Raw genomic sequence first — 12,932 nt, 5'->3', positions numbered from 1 at the left:
AACGCAACGTTATCTGACCCCTTTGGACCTCACCCAAAATTTCAAGATTCTACCTTCAACCGTTTTGTCTGGGCGTTGATGAATCCCTAAGTCAGTCAGTAAATTACTTTACTCTTTTAATAATTTTTTTTAATACAGATTCAAGTTTTTCCTTTTTCGGAAAGATATTCCTACTAATCTTACCTTTGACACCAAATATTCTTCACATTTTTTCATTTTGAAGTCTAGCGGAGTGTGTACCCACATCCAATTTTCCTATCCAAAGCTATTTTAACGTTTCCATATATAATCCCTAGAAAACAACTTGGATCCAAAAGTAGTACCATTTAGAACTTTTTGGACAATTATAGTACGCATTTACAAAATCACCACCAGATCTCAAAACCAGATGGCAACAGAGACCTCTATATCATATTACAGCTCTATTCCTTCATCCAATGCCAAATTTAGTACTATTTAGTGCTTTTCGTACGTTTATAGCACAAATTTCCAAAAGCACCTCGATATCTCAATTCCAGATACCAACAGAGACCTCAATATCAAACCAGATCTATCCCTTCACCTAATACCCAATATAGAACAACTTAGTAATTTTAATATTGTACACATTTCCAAAACCACCTCCATATTTTTAACAAAGACACCAATGGTGACATCAATATCAAATTTTAGGATTTCAGCTCTATTTTATGACCCAATACAAAATTTAGTACTATTTTTACGACTACGACTACACATTTTCAAAACCACCTTCATATCTCAATTCTAGATACTAACAGAGAGAGAGAGAGAGAGAGAGAGAGAGAGAGAGAGAGAGAGAGTGAGAAGTTGAGGAATCCAGCCCTATCCATTAATCCAATACCAAATTTAGTACAGTTCACACACTAAGCACACATTTCTAAAACCACTTTCATATATCAAACTCAGTTTCCAACCTCCATTCTTATACCAAATTTTAAGTTTTTAGCTCTATCCGTGCACATAATACCAAATGATATCATTTTACGAACTTTTCGTAACCTGAAAGTTTGAATTTTCCAAACCCTTTGGTAAATCTTTACTGCACTCCGTCATAAAAATTACCTCATAAATCCATTATTTGGTAATGCGATTTTTTGGAAAACGGCATCTGAACTCTAGAAGTGTCGACAAATGATAAATCTATTATACTATAAATCTATTACTAATATACTGACCAAGTTTTTAAATATTTTGCTGAAATTCACATTCGAAAAGTAGCATCTTCGATCTCTTCTTTGGTATGAACATTGGTAATGAGTCGTTTTTAATTTAAAAACTTCTTCAGGTCCATACTAATTTTTTATACATAGTTTCCTTTTAAGATATCGTTGATGACATTTCAGAGAGAGAAAGACAGGACCTTGGATTCCCTATGAAATAATATTCACACATTCTTACCACTACCCCTCCCCCTTCCTTAATTATTTCACACCCTGCAAACCATTCCAACCCTAGCAATACTTTCTTTTTCCTTATTTTAATAATTCTGATGCCCCACATCCATTAGTGTCCAAAGCTCCCCTTTTTTTGGTTGTTCTTATGTGTGGTTCCACATTGTTACAGATGGTTACATTGGGTTAGCAATTCGGAGCAATAGCCACTCTGCTTTGTTCCTTCTTCTTCTGTTTTATTTACATTTAGTACTTTTTGTTGGTTTTCGCCTGAGCTGTGTGGTTGTTTACATTAGATGTGTTTTTTTGTGTTTGTGCGGTGTTTTTTAAAACATTTTTCCTGCTTCATAGCTTTATGTTTCTCAAGGGGGAAATTAATAATTTTCTTGGCAGCAACATCAGCGACATCATCAACACAACAGCAACAATATCATCTTAAAAAACAAAGCAGAATAAAACAACAAAAGGCAAATGACTCTGTGAGAAAAATGAAAATAATTATAAATGCAGAGTGAAGGGAGCGGGACATCTACTAGTGGAGCAAAGAGTTGGCAGTGCCACTTCTTGACTGTGAGTATTTTTTATGCGATATTTCTAATTACTCATAAGCAGATTGAACTTTGTAATGGCAACAGCTTTATGGGATTTGACGTGATTCATCAGCCATTATGGCACCATTGATTGGATATATTTTGCTTCCAATTTGATGAAATGGACTGATATACAAAATAGGTTTATAATGAAAATAACTATCAAATCTTCAGATTTGCGCCCCGTAATCTGTTGTGACTGATATGTTATAGCTACAAATTCTTTGCCTCTTATCAATCATATAAGGAGGGAAATAAGTAAAAAACAGTAAGTTCAGCCGGGCCGAACTTTGAATACTTTCCATCATTTGGAAGGAATTCGCAAATTAAAAAAAGTTGAAAAATACTGGTGAAATTATAAAAAATATCGAAGATTGGGAGTTATAGTTATATTCATGCATTAGGAAGACGTGCGATTTTCTGTCATAGGCCATTACGATATTCAAATACAAAATTTGATACAATATCCGTGTATAATGTTCTAAAATCATCAAAATACAGAATATAGACAGGCTATACAAAGGCGTGGACCTGCATGAGCAATTTTTTGTCATAGGACGTAGTACCCACTAGGAGCTTCAAATTTGAAACATTTCCTGCGAAAAGTGTGACACAAATTATCAAAGTACCGAATATCAGGAATTACTCTCTTATTTGGGACTATACCAAAACTTAGACATATATTGACAGTTCTATGCAAGGATATATCTTACGTTATTAGAGCACAAGGTACTAATTTACAGGAAATTTGGGTAAAAAAAACGTTTATTAAAATGCCCTAAATCTGTCGGTACATTTATGTGGGGACTATACCATAGCGTGGTACTATGGTACCTGCAAACCAAAAGTCCTGCAGACCTTATAAACATTTGGGTAGAATTTGATTAACCTTCGAAGATGAACTGACACCGCTGATCATTTTATGCTGATCGAGAATATACAGGGTGAGATAAAAAAAGGCCATCATTTTTACATTTTTTTTTTGAAAGCATAAATGTCGGAAATAGCATCAAATTTTAGAATAAATTTAGATTTGTTCGCATTTGTCACATTTGGCACGATTTATGGCCTTCAAACGGACAATGAAACCATCACACGCTGCCCGAATGTTGCTCTGCGGTATTTTGGCTAATTCCCGACGAAGCGCTTGCTTGAGGTGATCGACACTTTGGTATTTTTTAGTGCCAACCTTGCTTTCCAAAATATTGCAGACACAATAGTCCAACGGATTGGTATCCGGAGATTTTAGTGCCCATTGTGCGCTGGAAATGAAGCGAGGAACCTCATTTTGTAACCATTGTTGGGTGTCGCATGCTGACTGCGATGGTGCTGAGTCCTGTTGGAATGTCCAAGACCTGTGGCCAAAATGTTTGCGAGCCCAAGGCTTTAATACACCCTCCAGAAAATTTCGCGGTAATATTCGGTATTTAGAGCGACCATCGGCTGTTATGGCGGCCCACACCATCACAATGGCCTGCGCTCGAATTCCTGTGGCCAGCCGAAGTTACACATTCTCAGCTGACCTCTTTGGCAAGAAAACACAATCATTTTGTTTGTTTACAAACTGTTGGACTACGAATTTTTTCTCATCGGAGAAAATAAAATTCGGCAGTTCACTACTTTCGACCACGAAGCGAAGCAACTCTTTAGCTCTTTTGAGTCTATTTTCATTCTGTTGCGTTGTAAGTTCTTGCACTTTTTGGAATTTTAATGGCTTTACCCCGAGCTCATTTTTCAATATTTGTCGAATGAAGTATTGCGATACCCACTGCGAAGCGGGTTTCGATCAAGTCGCTTCTTTACCTTTCGAACCATTTCCGCTGATGTTGCTGTTTTCTTCCGTCCATTTCCTTGGCGTCGGGATACGCTACCAGTATCACGGTAACGAGGTCCAGTCAAATATAAAGAAATCACACTATCGTGAAATTCCATCGCGAATAAATTTGTTTGTGGAAAATGCTCACGAAAATGCTTTAGTACACTTGTAAAGAATATAATGAGGTTTCACTGGAATAATTTTAACAGCTGTCGGACGAGTGGCTTCGCAATGACAGCAGTCTGTAGTTGGTTGCAGTTTTTTCATCTCACCCTGTGTATATATATAATATAATATACATATATATATATATATATATATATATATATATATATATATATATATATATATATATATATATATATGTATATATATATATATATATATATATATATATATATATATATATATATATATATATATATATATATATATATATATATATATATATATATATATATATAGTAAACACAATCATTTGTATATATATATATATATCAGAACTTGGGCATACTCCCTACAGACATGTAATATATCTTAGTAAAATTTTATCAGCCTACTTCATTTTGTTCCATTTCCAAGGTCGGGCGAATATCGCTAAATCGAAGTAGAATTTCTTGTTGATGAAGAATAAAATCTAGAATGTATGTTTCGAGGTTTTACAAATGCAATAACAAACTTAATATGCTATCCGTATTATGGTGGAGGGTATACAAATTATTTGTGGTGTTTTAAAAAGAGAACCACTGCTTTTTGAACTAACTGATTGGTTCTTGGCGCCATCTATTGGATCTTGACATGTACATGTCAATAAGGAACAGGATGCTGCTTTGTAAGTGGTTACTGGTGAAAAAAAGTTCCTCATAAACCCAATATTCGGGAAGAGATTTTTTGCTAGAAAGAAATGGAACAAGTAAGTCGGTTTTGCCGACGGATTTATACCCCAGTCTTGAGTTATAACTATTCAAACTGTTAACCCTTTTTTGGGTTAAGCAGTTGGCCAATATTGACCAATTCGTATCTGACTTAACATTGACATAAATATTTCAACGTGCAATATTTGGACAATATCGACTACTTCCTACACTTTATATGAGATATTTGCGAATTTTCGGAAAATGTGGATAAATGCGTGAGGTAACAGATATAGCGGACCGAAGTATTCCATTTTCATACTTCATGTAATAGAGATAAAAATATTGGTATGTGCAAAATTTGAAGGAATTTGAATATTTATATCCAATCTTATGCGAAATCATAAATTTCGATTAATTACATGTTGATATCAGATTTCTTGTTGAGCGAAATGTTTAGATATAGCAAGTTGTAAAGAATCGCCGAATTGTTTCACATGTTATGACAGATATAAGTATTGGAAATTGTGCCCCCTTGTGGTGAGCTACCAGAAGGGGTTTGCAGATATATACCATCTTCACAAGAAATCTTGCGTTAGCAAAAGTATTTAGATGTATGAAATTCGAGCGGTTGTTTTTCAAAACCTTAACCTATGTGGGGGAGGTACCAGAAGGAATGGATGGATCTCTAACATCTTTATGACAGATCTTGTGTTGATGGAAGTATAGAGATGTGCCCAGTCTAAATGGAATCGGATGTTAATTTCGTGTTGTATAGGCTTCCAGAATATTCAAAATTTTGACCCTCTGTGGGGAGGTACTAGAAGGTGTAAACCGATATATTCTATTTTCACATCAGACCTTTGGTTAATAAAAATATTGTGATGTGTGTAATTTGAAGACAATCGGACACATACATCACATTTTATTAGAGCTATAATAATTCAAAATTTTGACCCTTGTGTGTGAGGTACTTGAGTGGTGTGGACCGATTTTATCAATTTTCGCACCTGACCTAGCACTGCTGCAAATATTAGTTTTTTTCAAAGTTGGAGCAAAATCGGAACATCCTTTCTCTTTCTGTGCAGTAAATTATTTTCTGTGAAAATTTTGACTTTTTTTTTTTTTTTTTGGGGGGGGGGGGGGGTATGTGCCAGACGGAGTGGACCGATGTTGCTGTTTCGACAGTTATCGTGCGCACCAGCCAGACAGACGGACGGACGAATTTTGTCCAAAGAGACCTAGGGTCTAAAACCGTTATTTCGATGAGGCACGTTTTGTCCGAATCAAATGATGTATACCCTCAATAGCCAAATGGCTGAGGGTATACAAATATAAATTCTTCGCTATGGTATTTAGTAGGGTAAGGCGTCGAGTATTAATTATGTAGAGCTTTCAATATATTCCAAATTGTTGACCACACTGATGATTTTTTAACGAGGCGTTCTGCCCATAAAGTTTTTGAATTATTAATTTTTGCAAAAAATATGGCCAAAACCGTTAAAAATGCACAAATCCTCCGCACAGTGGTTCAGAATCGTTAAAATTCTGTACCTTTTTAACGGTTAGAGATATTTTCTTTTTAAAATTACTTTTCCGAATTTAATTTTTTTTTCGAATTAAGTTCTTATTATTTGACTACAAAAAGTCAACAACAAAGAATAACTACTTTTTGTCGAATAATTCGCGCGACAAGGCATTCATTATGCCTTATATTAATAATGGGTTGGTAATCCGATTTGCAATGAGTTTTTCTTGGGCAGCTAAGAACCTCTTTTAAAAAATATATATTTTTTATTTTTGGTAAATATCCTCATCGCTTAGTGTTTAGCTCTTATTTAGTAATAATCAATTAATATCTGCGATACTTTTTATTGCTTGTAGTTATGAGAAAATAAATTTTTTATAGTTCAGGAGGGTTTTTTCTCCATAATAAATAATAACTTAAACTATATTATAAAATATAATTTGTTGAGAGTTTTATTTCCCAAGTTCCGAAATGAATTCTAATTAATTCAATACCCCAACTACTATAGAACGTAGAATTATCTTTTGTTCGGTGGCGAATGGAGAAAAACAAGTTTTAAACATTTCCACAAAAGAGAATAAACATAACTTTTAATGAATTTACCAATTCAAGTAACAAAGAAACAGTTATAAACAGTCAAAGTTTAAATTTATTATCCAAACAAACATCTCACGGCAAGTCGGTTCACTCACAACCAGCAATGCGACGGGCGGACGGACGGACGGATAAGACAACCTCTCCCAAAATGAAGTTAATGCCGAAAGCAATTATCTTTTGCAAGCAGCAAACCAGGAGCAATGAAATGGAATAAGACAGAATGGAGTGAAATGAAACGGAATGAATTCGAGAGGTTGAATGAATGAAAATTATAATTGCAAACAACATCCGAGCGAAGACGTCATTATCATCAACATCAACAGCAACATCATCTCCGCCGCCATCATCACAAGAAGCCATTTTCAAGCTCGACATCTTGAAAGTCATGAATGTACAGCGTATCTTTATGGCCATGATTAATACGGATTGTAGATGGTCTGTCGGTTTAAGTAGCAGAAGAAGAGAATCCATTATCCATCCTGTTGTAATAAAATGTGGTCTACAGTGAAAATCCACAAGACTAAGAATGTGAACAGCTCGGCCTATTCATCATCACCTCACATTTGAGGAGCACCGAGCCAGGCCCTATGTCTGCTGAAACAACATCAGATAAACTTAAATTAGTTTTATTGCCCAGTTAGGCGTACTTCTAATAACTATTGACACACTCTCAGAGTCGGGCGGGGTATTTAAACGCCTAAAGCACTTATTTGTCATATTTTTAGAAGAAAAAAACCTTTAAAATTTCCTGCTGATGTTGCTGCATTACTTTGCACTTAAGTAGTGCAACATGTTTTTTGTTTGTTGTTTTTGTTGTTGCAGTTTTAGTAATTTTGCTGCTTATTCGCAAAAAGAACACCACTTAAATTCTAAAAATATGTGATATTTTCTAGAAAAAGAAAAGAAACCCAGATGAAATTGAAAGAAAAACGAATTTTCCAAGAAATTCCCTCTCATCCCAAAGTACCTTCAAGTGGCAAGAGTATGTCAGTCGCAGTTTCAAAATGTGGAACGATGCAAAACATTTTGCCCGACAAAATGTAATGCGAAGAGACAAATTTGTTGTTGGCACTTGTAATTTTGGAATGAGGAAATTTTTTATGAATTCTTTTTTTTTTTAGCATGAGATCTACAAAATACGGTGTAGATGACAAATAAGGGAATGGAGGATGGGTAAACTCAAGTTAGAGAGACAGTTTTAGGCTGAGTGGGCCAAACCCCTTGAAAGATTTGAAGTATTTAGGGCAATTTAGTGGAGAAAGGGTCTTGTTGGTAAAGAAAAGGCAGACGAACTAGCTAGAGCGGAATCTGTCTCTAACGAACTTTCAATTTATTTGGTAAAGCCTCGAAATTCTCATTGGATACGCCGCAATGTATACAGGGTGAGATAAAAAAACTGCAACAAAGTCAATCGCCATAATTTTTACATTTTTTTAAAATTTTATTGAATGAAAGCAAAAAATTACGAAAATAGCATCAAATTTTTGCCTTCAAACGGCCAATGAAACAGTCACCCGCTGGCCGAATGTTGTTCTGCGGTATTTTGGCCCATTCCCGGCGAAGCGCTTGCTTGAGGTGATCGACACTTTGGTATTTTTTAGTGCCAACCTTGCTTTCCAAAATACTTCAGACACAATAGTCCAACGGATTGGTATCCGGAGATTTTGGTGGCCATTGTGCGCTGGAAATGAAGTGAGGAACCTTATTTTGTAACCAATCTTGGGTGGCGCGTGCTGAGTCCTGTTGGAATGTCCAAGATCGGCGGCCAAAATGTTTATACGCGGGGAGCGACCATTGGCTGTTATGGCGGCACACACCATCACCATGGCCAGCGCTTGAGTTCAGGTGGCCAACCGCAGGTGCACATTTTCAGCTGACCCCTTGGCAAGTTAAAACGGTCATTTTGTTTGTTTATAAACTGCTGGACAACGAATGTTTTCTGATCGGAGAAAACCAAATTCAGCAGTTCACCACATTCGGCCAATGGAAGCAACTCTTTAGACCTTTTGAGACTATTTTCTTTCTGTTGCGGTTTAAATTCTTGCACTTTTGGGAATGTAAATGGCTTTACCACGAGCTCATTTTTCAATATTTGCCGAATGGAATATTGCGATATGTTCAGCTCACGAGCCATTTTTTGGCCACTGCGATGCTGGTTTCGATCAAGTCGTTTCTTTATTTTTCGAACTATTTCTGCTGATGTTGCTGTTTTCTTCTGTCCACTTCCTTGACGTCGGGCTACGCTCCCAGTGTCACGGTAACGAGCGATGGTACCAGACACAAAAGATTTATTCACATTTGAATGCTGGAGTGTCAAATATAAAGAAATCACACTATCCCGCTTGAATTCCATCACGAATAACTTTTTTTCTGGAATATTCTCACCAAACGCTTGTAAACAATATAATAAGCTGTCACTGAAATAATTTTAACAGCTGTTGGACGAGTGGCTTTGTAATGACAGCAGTCCGAAATTGGTTTAAGTCTTTTTATTTAGCCCTGTATAGGCAGTTCTATGCTTGGATGTTGCCTGTATGCAGGGAACACAAACTGCCAATTGAAAGCAAATTCGGGTTAAAAATGTGGCTAAGACAACCAAACATCTTAAATCTGGCGGTAGAGTTATATGGGGCTAAAATAAAACTTGGACCCACTTGACGCATTTTCAGTACCAAAAGTGCTGCAGACACAAAATACATCTGGGAAAAAAATCAATCAATCTTAATTTCGATCAGAAGCTACAGTGAATTCCACTGATGGGCAGACGTCTGTCGGGCGGGCATCGCTAAATCGAAATAAAATTTTATGCTGATTTAGAGGTGACAAACTTAATATACCTTCCATACTATGGTATGATTTTCATATCACACATATTTCAGTTTGTAAACCCGCTAAAAGAACAAGCCGCTGCAGCTAATTCAATTTTTGAAAATATACGTCTCAATTGAATTGCAAAAAAATAGAATTGACTGTAGGCATCCTGAAGTTCTGCTGCAAGCCGCATTAAATAGTGCATTTGCAACAAGTTGATGACAACAGTGCCACATTTGGCTGCAACAGGAGATTATTTTTATTGATGGCAACGGATGGTTTTGTAAATCTGTCCGCCTGTGTTGTATTCGTTACTGCAACAGTCAGACATTTCACCAATGAAATTTGTCAATGTAGTTTGTCATAAAAATTAGGCACATTTTAGCAAATGAAACCGTGGTGCGACCGACCGGCCATTCATTTCATTTATTATATGGGGGAATTGCCAGTTTGGGATTTAAAATGATTACTACGAAATGCGGAAATTCTTGCTATTTTCGGGGTGTTTCGATGAATCATGCAAAAAGAATAAATGAATGCGGTGTTGGAAAGCAAAAGAGGCTAACTAACATAGCAAGTTATACTCATTGTTATATGGCGAAACATATTTATATTCTAACCTTATTTGCATAGTTTTCTTTTCGTTTTTTTCTCATTTCAAAGTAATAACTTGTGTTGTCTTCCTCACTCAATTGCAGTACTGATTCATATGATTACTTTTATTCTGCCGAAAATTATAGAAAACAAGTCATAGAAATCTGATTTACATGAAATTGCGCTGTTTTATTTTGTAGAAAAGCTTTCCAAAGAAAAGCCACACATGTAACCACTCACACACACACACTCACAAAAGATTTCCATACTACGAAAAATGCATTAAATTAAATTATTGTAATTCAGCGCGTTGTTGTGCGAGGGGGAAAAGTAGATTTCCCATTGTGCCACCACAATGCGATAATGGCAGTGATGATGAAAATAATGATGTCTAAGAAGGAGGTGGATCCACATCAACAATGCAGCATTATATGCACGTATGGGACATTCCATATGAAACTGATCTTCAAATATCTATAAAAGTGAATTATGTATTTTAGGAATGTCAATAAACGTGTTTAAACGAATATTAAAAAAAACTCTAATTTGTACGTTCCAAAAACTAAAGTTATGGCCACATTGGTAGCGATCTGCGAATATTGCAAACGGCGTTCAATAACGCCAAACATCTGCAATCACACTCCTATGGTTAAGGTTATATATATTTTTTTTAATTTTGACTGTTGAACCCACATATCGTAATTTAAAACCAGTAAAGAATGTCTTAAAGTCGGGCGGGGCCGACTTTATGATACCCTACACCACTTTCCTAATTTAGTAGAGCTCCACATAACAATTATAAGTTTTTATGGGAGAATTCAATCATACACGCTATGATTATAATTATAATTTAAAGTTCAAAAGACTAAATATGCCGAAGCATTTGTATCTTTTAAATTCCGACTTGTATTGCCCATTTGATATACATGAGTGCTCTATCCAAATCTGAAATTTGGCAAAGATATTTCTGAGCTGCATTTCATATATTTTCCTGAATATCGTTGTTAGGGAGTGCATATTACGGCTGTGGATAACAAATATAACAAATTTGACATACTAGCTTCTAGACTCAATTCGGTCGTAAGTGCCAAATTTCATCCCATTTGGACAAATACTAGACGTTTGGCGCGCAATAAAAGGTAAATCGGACCAAGTTATATATGGGAGATATATCCAAATCCGAACCGATCGCGATAATATTTAGCAAAGGTATTTCTGAGCTGTATTTAATATATATTCCCAAATATTGTTGTTACAGAGGGCATATCACAGCTGCGGAGGACTAAAATAACAAATCGGATGAACAATATACATTGGAGCTATAGCCATACATTTGGTTGTATGTGCAAAATTCCATACTATTCGGGCTGATATTACACGTTTAGTGCACAATAAAAGGCAAATCGGACGAAGATATATATGGGAGCTATATCTAAATTGTTACCGGTTATCTTCACTTTCAATAGAGTTCGTCCTTGGGCCAAGCAAATGATTTGTTCAAAATTTCATCTGGATCGGGTAATAAACGCGCACTGTACTTTGTTGACAAAAATACATGGACAGACGGGCGGACATGCATAAATCGACTGAGAATGTGATTCTATGCAGATTATCAAAAGGAACTATAGGTCTATCTCGTTTCCTTTTGCCTGTACAAAGACATAATACCCTGACCACCTTGTGGTGTAGGGTATAAAAAATGGGCAATTATTTTTTCCAACGTTTTGTGCCGTTGTGTGGGCGCCAACATAAATGGTGGAACGATTTTGTTCATAATAGCCTAAATTTAATACATATACTAAAATGTGTAAATTTTCGATCCCAATGTTACTCCCCCACTTATTATGCGATATATGATTTGTGTGAGATGTACCAGTGTAGTAAGTCGATATTGCACCTGATCTAAACCGAATTCGTAGTTTTTATGTTGTATAAATTTTGAACCACATTGGATACTGCCGTTATATTGAACTATAACTAGACAAGATCTCTAGATCGCTTCCAAATGTCCTGAATAGTATTTCGACAAACAAATGAAAAGAAAAAGAGTTGAGTGACTGACTGATTTCAACGGCCAGACGAAACGGCTAAAGTAGAATCTTGAAATTGTTGGATGTGGTTCAACCTGGAATGCAGAGTTAAGAAATAAGGTTGTGATAAAAGTTTAAAGGGTATGGAAAATACGAAACGATAATAATTATGGTATCGTTAATATTGGGAGATCAAAACCACCAGAAATCTGTACCGAAAAAATATTTTTAAAATTTGTACTAGAAATTTAGAAAAATTCGAACTTTATGGTGTACGAAAATTACTAAAAACCCACTAATTTGGCACCATGATGATTTTAACGGATAGAACTAAAATATTGAAATTTCATATTGGAATCAAAGTTGAGAGGTATGCCTGTTATAAGGAGCTGAATATGAGAATGCATGGTATATAGTGCACAAAAATAAAAAATAGTACTAAATTCGGTATATAATACAGGAATTTGTAAAGGTATCAATGTTAGATATTTCCGACCTCCGAAAAACTTGCTCGAAATCAGGTAAATAGTGAAACTCATTCCAAGTCGAAAGAGAGAGAGAGAGCAATCCTGGGAGTAGCAAAAAAACAAAACGACCAAACTCTCTTTTTCTGGTTCGCTCGAGTGAGATCAGGTATGATTTGCTCGTTTTAGGGTGAGAGCAAAATTCGTTCGAAATAGGGCAGATTATCTTCTTGCTG

At 35.7% G+C, this 12,932-nt stretch overlaps 1 protein-coding gene across 3 annotated transcripts in view; it reads right to left on the bottom strand.

Annotated features, from left to right (window-relative positions):
• Window positions 1-12,932, bottom strand: part of LOC101893749 (protein sprint) — a 452,096-nt gene that overhangs the window by 207,232 nt on the left and 231,932 nt on the right. The window lies entirely within an intron of this gene.

This window comes from Musca domestica, unplaced genomic scaffold (genome assembly GCF_030504385.1).
Source record: "Musca domestica strain aabys unplaced genomic scaffold, Musca_domestica.polishedcontigs.V.1.1 22, whole genome shotgun sequence".
NCBI lineage: Eukaryota > Metazoa > Arthropoda > Insecta > Diptera > Muscidae > Musca > Musca domestica.
This window is presented reverse-complemented; position numbering and strand designations above follow the sequence as displayed.